Source organism: Panthera tigris, chromosome C1, assembly GCF_018350195.1.
Source record: "Panthera tigris isolate Pti1 chromosome C1, P.tigris_Pti1_mat1.1, whole genome shotgun sequence".
In the NCBI taxonomy this organism is placed as follows: domain Eukaryota; kingdom Metazoa; phylum Chordata; class Mammalia; order Carnivora; family Felidae; genus Panthera; species Panthera tigris.
Window position 1 is genome coordinate 79,317,554 of NC_056667.1, and position 15,102 is coordinate 79,332,655.

Below are 15,102 nucleotides of genomic sequence, written 5' to 3' on the forward strand. Positions count from 1 at the left end.
GCTTCTATCTTACTTAGTGAGAGGAGGCACGGCTCTCATGTTTAAGCAATCTCTGCCTCCCCAAATATTCCAGAGCCACTCTGGACACCACGTAAAAAGAGTGGTCTTGAAATCTAGAGAGCTCACTGTTTAAAAAGCAGGCACTGAGGGTTTTATCACGGCACACCTTCTAACAGCAACGTGTGGATACTCACCAAATGCCCATCACAGAAGAACAGATACATGAACTGTGGAGTATTCTCTCTGTCAAAGCTCCTACAGCAGTAAGCATGAACAAAGTGCACCTACAAAAAATATATATATATGGACAGTTCTACCATCCAGATGCTGAGCAAAAAAAGCCTGACACAAAACATGTTCGTCCACATTTATATAAAGTTCAAACACAGGCAAAACACATCTCTGACGTTCAAAGTCTAGATGGTGGTCACTCTTTAGGAGCGCGGGGCAGCTGTAAGAGGGTGCAAGGGGTATTTCTGGGGGTGCTGGAAACAGTTTTTTTTTTTTTTTTGATCTATGTGTCAGTTACTCGGGTATGTTCAGCTGGTAAAAATTGGTCTGTAAAGTCAGGATTTGTACACTTCTCTGTATGTATGTCAGACTTTAATAATCGTAGTTTTTTAAAGAGCAGGTGAAGGAAGAGAACGCAGTGAAGGAGCCTGAGCCGGAAGAGCTAGAGATGATGGAAAGAGGGGTAACCTTGAAGTCACGGAAAGGGGATGTTTCAAGAAGGAGGAATTGTTCCACAGTACCAAATGGCTCAAGGAGAGTGGGTAGCATAAAGGTCAATGGATTTGATGACTTCAAAGCCATTCTGCAAGAATGGCAGAAACCAGAAGCAGCGGGCTGAAGACTGAGACAGGAGAGTGCAGCTGCTGTCACGTAGCTAGACTGTGCAGGCAGATGATGGAGACAGTAGCTAGAGGCAACATCAGGTCAACCGGGTCTTCGTTTCCCTGAAGACAGGAGAGATTTGGCCATGTTAGTGTGTGGGAAAGAGCCAGTTGAAAGAAAGATGTTAAAGTTAGTGGTGGATGATTGATGGGGTCCCCAGGAAGGGGAGGAGGTGGAATTAGCCTTGGGCAGGGGAAGGGGCACTTTGCATTCCATGGACACGGCAGGGAAGGAGGCCAGGGAGGTGCAGGTGCAGAATTCATTCAGGAAGCCCAGATGGAGAGTTGAGGGAGCTCATCCTAGTGGCTCTTGTCTTCAATGTGGCATAAGAAGAATAGGGAGATTAAGTGGGATAATGTGAAAATACTTTGTGAATTATAAATCGTAACAAACACACAAATTTACAGGGAGGGTATGTTACGGGAGAGCGATTTAATAGACAATGTGTGGAGATCTCAGGAGCCAAATTATTCATAGACAATCCCTCTCCCACCATAGACAACGCCCCTCCTGCCCCCAACACACACTGGCTATTATATTTATCTAATTAGCTGGTAAATCACAGGTACAATCTTGTTATTCAGTTCAGCTTAGCAGTTTAAACCAATAATCAGCACCAACAGAAATGTTTTCTGGAGATTCTTTTTCCAGTTACAGTTAATTCTGCTCCAAGAGAACTGGTCCCTTTTAAAGGTCTGCTGTCCCTTGGAAGACAAGGTCCTAGTTTCTGGATCTCATTCTCCTTCTCCATCTATGCTGCCTCCCCCACAGGTCCCCCTGGGGGTTCCCTGTGTTTCTCTTTTTCCTGGAGACCCAGCCCACTCAGATCTCTGGAGTTGGTTCAGCTTTTTCCTCATTCTTTAGAATGCACGAAGCATCTTAGTGGCACCCCCACCTCCAAAGGCAGATGACTTTGGGGAAATTATTCATACAGACATTAAAGGTCTAGAAATGTCTTTGTGTCGACTCTCTTGCCTGGTACCTTTGGGAAGTGTTTGTGGACTTTGGGAGGTAGAAGGTAGGGTATGTGGTCCACACACCCCAGCATGAAGAACATTGCTCTCGCAGAAGACAAAAGTCAAGCTGTTACAAAAGTGAGGAGGCAAACTGCTGTTCCAAGCACGTTTTATACACTTGCTTCAAAAGCTGCTTAGCATTTTGCTGACTTGAGATTCAGAGAACCCACCAGAGCCCAGAGATTTTACATTTTCTGGGTATTAAGTGCAAAATACTTGCCAGATAACAGACTTTTGGGGGATGCCGGGGAGTGTTTCATAGCAGACCATTAGTCTGGGCTGTTATCACACTGAGCTGGAGTGGGGTTTTGAGCGGCTGGCGGTGCACAGTCTGATAACACCTGAGTAACCTCACTCCCGGGGCCAGGCCTGACACTCAGCAATCTCAGGGCATCGTGCACTCAGCTTCAAGAGTAAGGCATTCCAAAGGGCTCTGGCTAGAGGCAAGCAACACAACCAATGACAAACTTTAAGAGAGGGAAAGAGACATTTCAGTGCCAAAATAATTTTTGAAAATCAGGGACCTGGGCTAAATCAAAACAAGTTCTTTGTGGCGATCCATTTCATATGATAAATAATGGCAATAACCCCGTTGGGGGGGGGGGCAGCATGGAAGGTGCCTGTCTCCTCACAATGTTAAGGAAGCCGTCAGGAACTTTCCATCATCAGGAGGTTGGCAGTGGAAATCTCTGCAAACTGGACCACATGTGTCTGCCTAACTTTCAACAGTGGGTACAGAGCCTGCCTCCTGTGCAACCTTGCCAACAGGCAACTGATCGGGAGGAGCTCACTTCAATCCTCCCGCTGAGTGGCAGAACCAAACAGTGACCGAGAGCAATGACGTTTTTCGGTTACTGTTTGACCTCGGGCCGGGGGGACACAGAAGGAAAACAGAAACCACTCAGGCAGTTTTCTGCGAGGTGGTAGAAGTGGCGTGGGAAAATACTTCGCATGGGTCCTGCCTGCTCAGCCCAACAAAGAAATCTCGTGGTTTGTTGTCAGATTCCTCCAGCTAAATTCGTCAAAGGGGGGGAAGAAAACCTCTGTTGGGTGAGGGAAATCTCTCCCTTGAGACAGTGCCCTAGCACTCCCCTCCTTAATGATTCATAGCCGCCCCGGCCCTCTGCTTACACCTGTGGGCAGGGTAAGGAGGAACGGGGAAGAGGGGCATCAGCCTTTGTTCCTGCCCTGGACTCCTCTCCGGCTCAGCCCCAGTGGGGATGCTCCTCCAGCATTTTCGCCAACACCGAGAGCCACGACAGCGCTGGGGTCCAAGCGGTCCCCCTTAGCAACCAGCCTGGAAGCCCCCATGAATGGTGTGTGCAGGCGGTTTCCGTACACAAAGCTTTCAAATTCTGATTCTCTTCACTCCCTAATGAAATTAAATTATTTTAAAAAGTGCTAGTCCTCGATATCGCTTAATAAAGATATGAGTGTGAGTAGTGTGGTATGGTGGAAAGTCATAGTCTCTGCAACCACACAGAACTGGGCTCAGATCACAGATCTGCCCCTTAGCTGTGGACCGCTGGTGAATCTCTAAACCTCCTTCTCTATGTTTTAAAAATCCAGATGTTGCTGTTAAATGATGAGAGGGGCGCCACCTGGGTGGCTCAGTTGGTTACGCGTCTGACTCTTGATTTCAGCTCAGGTCATGATCTTCTGGTTCATGAGTTCGAGTCCCACGTCGGGCTCTGCACTGACAGTGTGGAACCTGCTTGGGATTCTCTCTCTCTGCCCCTACCCTGCACATGATCTCTCTCTCTCAAAATAAATAAATAAAATTTAAAAAGCATTAAAATGATGAGAGAAAATGTCTGCATTAACCCAGGAGCTCCTTGAGAAAATACAGGAAGGTTTCTTTTCCTTAATAAATGATGCTTCTTTATTTTTCTTTCAACCACTGTCTGAGTAGTTAGATTATATTTGGAGAAAGATTGGATATGGTCCACTGAAGTCCCTTAATACAGAAAACTGTGTTGCTTTTTAAGAGGCCACATCAGGTCAATACTGGTTTCTCAGAAAGGCCTGGAGAAGCCATCTTAAGTGAAAGTCCTGTCATCAAAGACAAAAACCTTGCAGTAAAATAGTTATCACTGGCTTTCAACCTTTAGTAGCTTAACTGCAGCTAGAGAATGGCAGACACTCAGGGCCTAAACTGAGGAATTAATCACAGCGGGACTGTTCTAATCCTTTTCCGGAACACTTAGACTTTCTCTCTGAAAGATGCTGGATCAGGACTTTTGAGATATCAAAAGTAAATTTTTAAACTAGACTCAGGCTCTGTGTAGAAGGCACATCCGGGGTTTGAATCCTCTGGGTAACACACAGAGTGAAGAGCATATTTCTTAGAGAAGGAAAAAAGGAGCCCTTTGGCTTCAATTGCCTTTCTTGTGGAGTGCATTCAGCTGGAGCAGGGGAGCGGGGCATGGGATAAACTTTGAGGAGTGTCCACAGGCCTCTTCACTGTCATGATGACTGCTGTTGAAGACGTGAGGAGATCAACAGAGATCAAGTGGAGAGAACCCTGACCAACTCCTTCAAGATTAGTCTGTTTCCAAACAGAGCAAGTGTTTCTCAGTGTTTCCTAAAGGCACTTGCCTTCTACTTTTACTATGCTTGCCAGATCCATGGGACACCTGTACTTGATAATACTTAGTCAACTTTAAATTGACTCAATTTTTATGCTTAGCCAAATCCTCAACAATCATCAGGGAAATCACAGGTTTTGTATATTTTCCTATAGTACTTTAGAGCATAAAGCTCTGAAAATAATTTTTCACATACCCCTTTAAATAATGTCGTGTGCCACCAGTAGGTACACCAGGATTTGAAAGACACTTCTTTAGATGAGCAAATACATCATGAGAAGAGTGACTATTACAGGCAGGGGGTTAATGGTTATTTTTATTTTTCTGTACTACTTGCCAAACCACCTCCCAACCTCTTTCTGGTGGAAGAGATTCTTTCTTCCTTTCTTTCTTTTTAAATGTTTATTTCTTTATTTTGAGAGAGAGAAAGAGAGTACAAGTGGGTGGATAGGGCCAGAAAGGAGAAAGAGAATCCCAAGCAGAGCCTGACATGGGGCTTGATCCCTGGTCTCACAAATTGGGAGATCACGAACTGAGCAGAAATCAAGGAGTCAGATGCTTAATTGACTGAGCCACTCACACGCCCTGGAAGACATTTTTTAAAATGTTTATTTATTTTTGAGAGAGAGCGAGCAGGGGAGAGCAGAGAGAGACAGGGGGACAGAGGATCTGAAGCGGGCTCTGCACTAACAGCAGAGAGCCCAATGTGGGGCTCGAACTCATGAACCACAGGATCATGACCTGAGCCAAAGTCAGATGCTCAACCAACTGAGCCACCCAGATGCCTCATCCCTGGAAGAGATTCTTAATAAAGCCCTCCCTTTTCTTTAGTATCTATAAACACTTTCGTGTGCACCATGTCATTTGAACCTCACCCAGTGAGGTGGGCTGGATAAACATTTGGACTTCCGCTCATAGAAGAAATCAAGGCTCAGAATTTAAATTCCTTACTCAAAGACACATAGCTGTCAGTACTAAGGCAGGAGGAGTAAAAGCCTAAGCTTTTTGATTTCATCAGTTATAGCAACTTCTTAGCAAATAAATCATGGTTGGCAGGGACCGGGTGTGAGGCAGGGGAGTGTGCGTGTGTGTGTGTGTGTGTGTGTGTGTGTTTACACTACTCTCATCACCATTCACCTATTTCAAAAACAGTAACTTAAGTAAAGGTCAGCTTGTCACAGAGACAGGACTTTTGTTTCAATTCAGTGGAAAACAATGTGGCTTCTATTCTCTTCAAGATTTTGGTGGTTAAGGACACATGTTTCTGAGTCAGACACACTTGGGTTTGAAACTCTGCTCCACTGCCTAGTAGGTGTATGACTCTGGGAAAGTTTTTAACAGTTTAATTTTGATGAGTTTCATCATGTTTAAAGTGGGAATAATAATACTATATGATAAATACTATATAATACTCAATGCGCGGGGTTGTTGATAGTGGCTGTTGAGAACTTCTGCATCACACGGCTATGATTAAATGAGATCATCTGAAAAAGAGCGTATTACTATGCTGAGTCTAAAGGGAGCATTAAATGATGGCTATTATTCTTTAATCAGAAATGTCTACTGTTGACACATTTGTTACCTAACATTTTGAAATCAATGATGGTCATGATTGAGTTTTTATACGGAAGGCCCATCTTCAGATATATGAAATATGATAATAGGGATGTCCATTCAAACATTTACCATTTCCCCTCAAAGCAGTAATAGTGCACTCCCTCTCTCTCGCCTCATTTCTGTGACCCAAGGCCATTGCCATCCCTCCAAATACCTTCACAGCAGCAAAGATACTTTACATTTTTTAGGGCTTAAAAATGTGCACTAACTCAGGTATACTTTCTCACTTGCCCTTCACAACTGCCCTGTGATGCAGATATTATTCTCACTTCACAGAAGAGAAAACACTGTCAAAAAGGTTGTATGACCTGCCAAAGTCACACAGCGTGTAAACAGAAAAGTTGGGACGGAAACACAGGCCTTCTCATTCTTTCCAATCACATGAGTCTCTGACAAAGCAGGAAATAAATACATGGTTGAATCTTCCTTTGACTTACATCTCCTCTTCCTGGTACATAATGTCATAAGCTTCTGCAAAAAGTTTCCTAGAGCACTAGTGAGTGGGAAACCTCACTTTTTTGACTGACACCAATGCAGGAAGCTGTCCCTAACTGTCCAACCTGGACTGCCATTGGCTGGCCATGGTTTCATCCTTTTTATTTAAATGGGGAAATCAGGCCACTGGAACTGAGCATTTTCTAAAAAGGAAAACTGAGTCATTTGTTTTTCTCTGATTTCCATTCTAACCTCCTTCTGCGTTGATGGATGGCAAACAGCTCCCAGACCTTTTGGTGACTCATCCGCACAATGGCGGCTTGTCTGAGGTTCCAAATCAGTTTCAGGATACTAATTTCCTATTTCCTCCCCATTTCAGAAATCCTCACGATAGACTTTACTACCGTGAGCATCGAAAAGGAGGAAAAGATGGATTGGTTTTACAAACTGTTGCGCCCTTTCAATTGTGAGGATGAGACCTCTGACTCACAGTCTGCAGGAAAATGTATCATCGCCATGTTTTTCAAAGGTCAAGTGGCCCCCTTCAAAGGGCTCTACTTGGGTCCCCGACTTCACTATACCTCTGAGAAAAGGTAAGGGAAACCAAAATGGGAGAGCAAGGGACAGAAGAGGAAAATGGTGTGAAAAGAGCAGACAGGGGAAGGGACTCACCTCAGGTCCTTCTCCCACTACCTTAGTCCGAAGTAGGGAAGATCTCAGTGGTACTAAAGCAGTGAGAAAGGTCCTTCTCATCTCTCCTCTCCTCCCACAATGGTCTCACAGCCTGAACCACCATTTCAGTCGAGCCCTTTTGCAACACTGCTTACCAACTACTTCCCACTACAGAGAACTAGTCATGTTGTCAGATTACTTAGCAGTATCCTCTCTTGGTTAGATCATGCATTGTATTTGAAGTCATTTTAGTGGAGTCTCTATTTTATTTTCATTCAGATTAAAGGGTAGCACTTGTAAAAACACTCCCAGTAACTTTGGTGAGACAGTTTAATTCATTGGGTTTGAAAACATTGGCTCCAAGACTGAATTTCAACCAGGAATAAATGTCTCCAAGGGGCAGAAGAGGTTCTTTGACGTATAAATACACTTGTTAGAAAACAGGTCATAAAAACAGTTTACTACATGCCTAGCATGGGAAAACCCCATGATAGCTGAGGTTGTTAAGCTCTTTCATTAGTTTCCTTCAGACACTGGAAGGGAAAAAAATAAATAAATAAAGCACAACCCAGCATGATATTTCTGTAGGTATCACCTCCCCTACATCAGAGTCAACCTGGCGTGGCTGTTAAACCTGCAGATTCCTAGGCTTTGTGGCTGAGCTACTCGATCAAAATCTCTGGAGGTGAGGTCTAGGAATCTGCATGTTTAACAAGCTTTCCAGGCGATTCTGACACACCTAGCATTTGTGAAGCACCACGGAAATCAGGAAGACAGGTCCTTCTTCCACTAGGGTACCAGGGCTGGCCTTCAGGCCCCATTGTCTAAATCCAGTTAATTCTTGCAGTTTTAGGATTGCCGCAAACTAATTGCCGTTGTCGGAGCTACCAAGCATGGAAATGGTTTCTACCAAGAAAATATAACACTGACTTCCATTACATTACCCGCAAATCTTCAGGAATTTTAACTTACTGCATCATAAAACTCAGCTCTGGGATCTTATATGTGAAGCGCTTATTGGAATAGATGGTTATTTCCCCACTTTTAAGTCAAGGAAAAGAACTCCATAAATATAAAGAGTGTTTTATGACAACAGAGGCATATTCTTTCTTAGATTGTTAGCAACCTAGAATCTTTACACACAAAATTTTTTTTTTAAGATTTTATTTTATTTCTTTTAAAGTAATCTCCATACCTAAAATGGGACTCGAACTTACAACCCTGAGATCAAGAGTTGCATGCTCCACCCACTGAGCCAGCCAGGTGCCCCACAAAAGTTTTTTTAGTTATAAAAGAGGTTGGGCCTGTCCTGGTTAAATCAATAATCTGGTGGGCTCAAGGGACACAGGTCAAGTGCATCTGTGGATTTGTCAGCATCGTATTTCCTTAGAATCACTGGACTTACTTGTGCAAGGACTGCCTGTGACCCCTCAAGGGAGGCTCCATCTCAAACCAGTTCACCAGTTACAGAAAGAGTTTTTGAGGGTCAGTATGCTGGGTACTATGGATAGGACTTGACATAATATTAAAAAGAGTGCCTCTCAACTCTTGTGCATCAGAATTAGTGGTAAGGCCCACTTCACATCTTTTTTTTTTTTTAATTTTTTAATGTTTATTTATTTTTGAGAGAGAGAGAGACAGAGCACAAGCAGGGGAGGGGCAGAGAGAGAGAGAGGGAGACACAGAATCCGAAGCAGACTCCAGGTTCTGAGCCTGACATGGCGATCAGACTCACAAACCATGAGATCGTGACCTCAGTCCAAGTCGGACGCTTCACTGACTGAGCCACCCACACACCCCAGACCCACCCCACATCTATTGAATAGGAACCTTCAGGGGCAACATCCTTGTTTGAATAAACAAATCACCCCAGGTGGGTGTAATGCAGACCCAAGGCTCAAGACATTGGCTATTAAAACTCCTCCCTTCTGAAGGGCACCTGAGATTTTTTAGCCTATAATAGATAACACTGATACAAATGCATCTGACATAGGATGTGTATTAAGAACACATTACAGACGGGGCCCCTGAGTGGCTCAGTCGGTTAAGCGTCCGACTATGGCTCAGGTCATGATCTCACGGTTCGTGAGTTTGAGCCCCACATTGGGCTCTGTGCTGACAGCTCAGAGCCTGGAGCCTGCTTTGGACTGTGTGTCTCCCTCTCTCTCTGCCCCTCCTCCACTTGCCATTCTGTCTTTCTCTCTCAAAAATAAATAAAACATTAAAAAAAAAAGAGAGAGAACACATTATAGACAAAACACAACAGCCACAGATAACATCAAATCCAACATAGAAACAAATGCATAGAAGGAAGGATAAATGCAAAATTGGCAGTAGTTCAGGAAAGCACAGATGTATTTCTGTGCAGATTCTATGGCCTCTGGTTGATGGGAGGAGCAACAGACTTTGCTGTTGGTTTTGGTATTTCAGATTAAAGGCTCAGAGTCAAAAACTGGTTCTAGTTTAAAAGGCAATGCTTTAACTTTTTCATAATTCTGATGTATTGGAAGTTATATAAAAATCATATGAAGAAAATACCTAGAGTATATACAATTTGTATTAAGATTGTATGGTCTTTAATTTTTATTTTAGGGTAGAGTGATAATTTAACTGAGTTCTGCATAAGACTGAATATGGTGTCCAGGAAAAATGAAAGACTAAACCAAATATTCTGTGAACACATATGAACACATATTACACCCATGTTTAAATGAAACCCAGGCAGTTGTATAGCAAGTGAAAAGAAATCAAAGCTTTGCAGTCTGGCTAATGAGAGGTTCTCTGAAGGGCATTCTGCGGAATGCATTTCTCTTGGCAGTTGCTCTAGTGGACTCAATTCACTTCTAAGCAGATTTCTTTAATCCTTAGCTCTAACTGGGTCAGCATCATCTGATTTTAAGTATTATTACAGGAGACATATGCACAATGATTATTGAAATAGCTACAACAAACCTGCCTAGAGAGTTACCTTTTCTTGGAAAAATGCTCAAAAGACCTAATTCACATAAGTGGACAAATCTCTGGTGGGACCACCGCTATTGCAGGGGAAGGAACAAATGGAGGTGGCCCTCAGATGATAAACATGCCAAAACTTCCATTGAGATTTTTGTTTAATAGGCTGCTTAGGAAAAATGTTCAATTAGCTTACCTTATTCTCTGTATTGGCTCAGGAAGATTCTGTTGGGTAATTTGTGGACATGGACTTGAAAAGAATTTTCACAGTTGGGAGGGTAACACATTTTGTTTTTCAATCAGAAAATCTAAATAAAACAATCGTGTGGTTACCCCTTACCAGCGGCAATTATCAACAGGTGGGTCAGTGCTACTCGTTCAAGATAGCTGTTAGGTGCTACTCATTAACTTAGAATCCTTTCCCTGTACCCGATCATCTTGCTGGATTCTCCTACTCTTTGTACTTTGTTGGTGATTCTCTTTGAGGTTATAGGCTTACAATTATATTTCATCTACAAATAGTGATCATTTTATCTTGTCCTTTCCAAGTTTTTTACCTCTACATTCTTTCTCTTGCTTAATTATATTAGCTGATATTTCCAGTACAATGTTCAATAGTAGTTAAATAGCAGTAGTGATCAGCATTCTTACTATGTTTCTCTAGATCAGTTTGCCTCTGGTGTGGTTCATCCATTAAGTATGATGCAGACATTGGGTTACTACTCCACTCCATCCCCAAATACAATTATATGAATAGATTTTATGTTACAGGACCCTCCAGAGTTTACAAATGTAACAGGCATTATACTGGCTGGGCCTAAGGAAGCCATCGTACCATTTTTCAAGTAAATGATTTAACGAAGAGAGGGTCTTATTCTGTTTGCTTTTGAGGTCTCTAGATCAAAAATTCACCACAGGAAACACACTTTGTTCATCTCCGTATTCCTAAATATTTATTGCCCAAATGTGCACGGTAAGAACCATCTTCAAATGCCCTTTCATCTTTGTAATTAACACTTGAAGTTATGAAGCCAGATTACCTAGAATTCCCCAACTCCTCAGGTACCGTTTTCATGACCTACACAGTTCACTAACCATGAGGACTTCTGGTAGTCAGTAGGCCTTTTAGCTCAATACTACTGCTCTTTTCCTTCAGGCAAATTTCCCTGCCCATTTGTAATGTCACCTTCCAGTTAGTGATTTCCACAATAGAAAAAGTAGCAACTCTTCTTGTTTAATGGCCTTCAGAAGCTGGTGAGTGTCAACAGGCTGAGGATTAAAAATAGGATGAGACTCCAGGGACCCTGAAGGCAGGATTTCCTTGCTTGTCTCAGATTATACAGGTAGGGTGTTGGGAATGGACAGGAAAATCAGGCAAGAAAGAAGGAATGACAGCAAGGAATAGTTCTCCCATTGACATTTGCCAGTGAGAGGAAACAAAGATGTCAATTTACTGAGTAATTCCATTATATTCTCTGGGTTGGTTATATTAACACGTTAAAGGACATGTGAAAGTATATGAAAGTGCAAAAATACTCACACCTATTATTTAATAGTGAGATTAAGGGCCCTGACTTAGTAATCTGACCATTCTATGTGTGAGTCTTGGTTCTGTTGATTACGGGTTCTGTGATTTTGGGCAAGTGTCTTAATTAAGACTTAGTTTCCTCATTTGTAAAATGGAGAAACTCACCAACCTGTTTCTTATGCTTATGTGGATATAATGAGAGAATGTATATAGAGTACCTAGCAGTACCTGGCACATAATGGAGTCTCAATAATTGTTAGGTACCATGATTTTCTATTTAGGCTTCCTTAAGTAATGTGATTTATATTTCATATAGTAAGGACTAAAGGCAAAACTCCAGGGCAAAGAGGGCGGGCTATTCATTTCCCTCTAGTTCTTAGTGCCATTTAGAACTATAACTTCCCATGAAATGTATTTCATTTCATAACCAAAGGAAGTGTGATTCAAAATGTTGAAAACCAAATGTATGGCTCACCGTCTTGAAAAATATCTGAGGCCATGATTTCAGAGGAGACACGAGTCTTTGAAATAGGTTTTGAAAATGAGTGTATATATGTATACTATATATACTATACTATATATATATATATATATATATATATATATATACACACTAGCTCTAACAAGGTCATAAAAAATCAACAAGTAAATATGATATGAATGGACTAATGTGGACATTTAGACTATCTTGGCTATCTTTTAAACACATTAGTCAAAAGCCGGAAGAGGGAATTCCTATAGGCACAAACAACACTTACTAGAATAGCAGGTGAAATAGTCAACTCATAGTCGGACTCATTCATCAAATTCAGGGATCAGCAAACTTTTTTTCTGTAAAGGGACAGATAGGAAATATTTTAGGCTTTGCAGACCATAGGGTCTCTGTCCTAACTACTCAACTCTGACTTTGCAGCTACAGACAATAGGTAAATGGATGGCATGGCTATGCTCTAATAAAACTTTATTTACGAAAACAGGTGGCAGACCAGATGTGCTCTGTGGGCCATAGCTTTTTCATTCTGATTTAAACCATATAGCATACTCTAATGTGATGTACTCAACTATTCAGAAACAAACTTAATCTGATCTCTGTACTGGTTAACAATTTGTGCATTGTTCACACATAAAGATCTATAATTATTTATTATATATACTATATATAATTGATGTATTATAAATATGTAACAAAGTTTAAATGTTTTATTTAATTATGAAAAAGCTTAAAACTGTATTGTATTTGTTTTATGCCAATATTTCAGTTGTTCACAATTTTGTGTCCCTTTACAATAAAAAAATACAGTTGATCTCATTTGTGAATGTGAGATTCACAGAAGTCATACTATTCAGAATAAGGTTTGATGGCTTTGAAACACTAGGAGTCCATCCCTCTCCCAATATTTCTGCTTTGTTGTGTATACACTTTGATTTTTTAAATCTGCAATCCAGTTCTGGGTTTTTTTCCACCATTACATAAAATATTTATGTTGTCAGCACTGAATTTGACTGGAAATTTAAAATTTATATATGTCAAAGACTAAGTGCTGAAACTATCAACATATTTTAAAACCCAACTAATGAGATTTAACTAAACCACATGATTCAGAAACAGGCTTAGGTGCATCTTCTTTATGCAATCCAGATGACCATCACTGATAAATACTACGATTCTGGTATAAAAATATAAAGGGATGCCTGGGTGGCTCACTCAGTTAAGCATCTAACTCTTGATTTCACCTCAGGTCATGATCTCACAGTTGATGGGAATGAGCCCCATGTGGGACTTTGTGCTGATGGCACAGAGCCTGCTTCTGATTCTCTCTCCCCCTCTCTCTGTCCCTCCACTGCTTGTGCTCTTTTTCTCTTAAAATAAATAAATAAACATTTATTTATACACACACACACACACACACACACATATATATATATATATATATATACATATATGTATATATATACATAAACACAGTTGCTAGCCCATGGCTATTACATAAAATATTTGAAAATGAAGCTGTCAATTGTCATTTGGAGGACAGAAGCTTATGTTTACCAGGAGACAACTATTAAAAAAAAATCCTGTCATCTATTTTTACAAGTACATAATTTATATTGGAGACTTTTTTTTTTAAACCACTGTAGTCAGAAACATTATTTCTATAAATCAGCACTTAGTTCCATTCTAGAGGGTAAAATTGCTTCTTACTGATTGTACTTATTAGTTTGATAGCTGTGCCTTATTGAAAATAGATTAAAAGAGGGCATTTTATGGAAACAAAATAATCAATGGAATTTAAAAAATTTTAAATCAGCATTTTGTATTTATAAGCTTCAAAACATAAAATGTAATGATGTCACTCGAGGTGTACAGAATGTCACTGCTTGTTTTGGCTGCAATGTTCTCAGTGCTCTGAAAGCACAAATTCGGAAAGAACTTGAAGTTGAGCAAGATCTAGATATTTACTGTTTTTTTTTTAAAGAACATCTTGGTCCCAGGCCAAAAACCTGTTGTTTTCTTTAAAAAGGAATGAATGTCAATTAATTTTTTACAAACCCAACTTGAAGGGCATTTAATTAATAGCCAAGTTTGACTGAATTCATAGATGTATAACCTCATAAATCAATAAAGAGCTCACTAGAGTTTGTTGAGAGGTAGAGGCAAAGTACGTAAAACAGTACCTGACCTAATAAAATCTGTTTATTTTAGCTATTTATTATGATCAACATTTCTTGTAATATATACTTTATCATGGGATAGAACTACCACAGTCTTAGAAATCATATTTGCTTGGGTTCACATTCTGATAAAACTAAATTACTTAACCTCATTGGATGGTTTCACCAGGGGCAAAATGGTGATATTCCAGATTCTATAGAAGACCTGAAAAACTGTTCTTAATTTACATTTCTTATTTCTTCTCTCTCTCTCTCTCTTAAAATAAATAACTAAACAAGCAACCAACTCTTGATTTTGGCTCAGGTCATGATCTCATGGTTTGTGGGATCAATCCCCGCTTGGGGCTCTGTGATGGCATAGAGCCTACTTAAGATTCTCTGTTTCCCTCTCTCTCTCTCTCTGCCCCTCTCATGCTTCAGCTCTCTCTCTCTCTCTCTCTCTCTCTCAAAATAAAGAAATAAACTTAAAAAAGAAGAGGAAGCTGATTAGGGGTTTTTCAGGCATTTTTCATTTTGAGTTCTTGTCTGCAAACAGGTATATAATGTCCTAAAGAAAAAAAAAAAAAAGGAAGAGAAAAGAAAAGAAAAGGGTTGTCACTTTATATATCAAAATCAAACTTGGGTATCCCTTGATAAAAAAAGCCCAATTGACAGATACACTCACTCTCAGAATAATAGAGAAATTATATAATTTTTTTTAAACAAGTTATTCTCAGTCTAAAAGATGCAT

At 40.7% G+C, this 15,102-nt stretch overlaps 1 long non-coding RNA gene across 1 annotated transcript; it reads right to left on the reverse strand.

Moving 5' to 3' along the window:
- Positions 1-365: 365 nt before the first annotated feature.
- On the reverse strand, positions 366-14,608 carry LOC122241525. Its single transcript, XR_006221706.1, has 3 exons — positions 14,521-14,608; positions 12,461-12,533; positions 366-956 (listed from the first exon to the last, which is right to left on the reverse strand). It is a non-coding gene; the product is annotated as an uncharacterized LOC122241525 (long non-coding RNA).
- Positions 14,609-15,102: the final 494 nt, after the last annotated feature.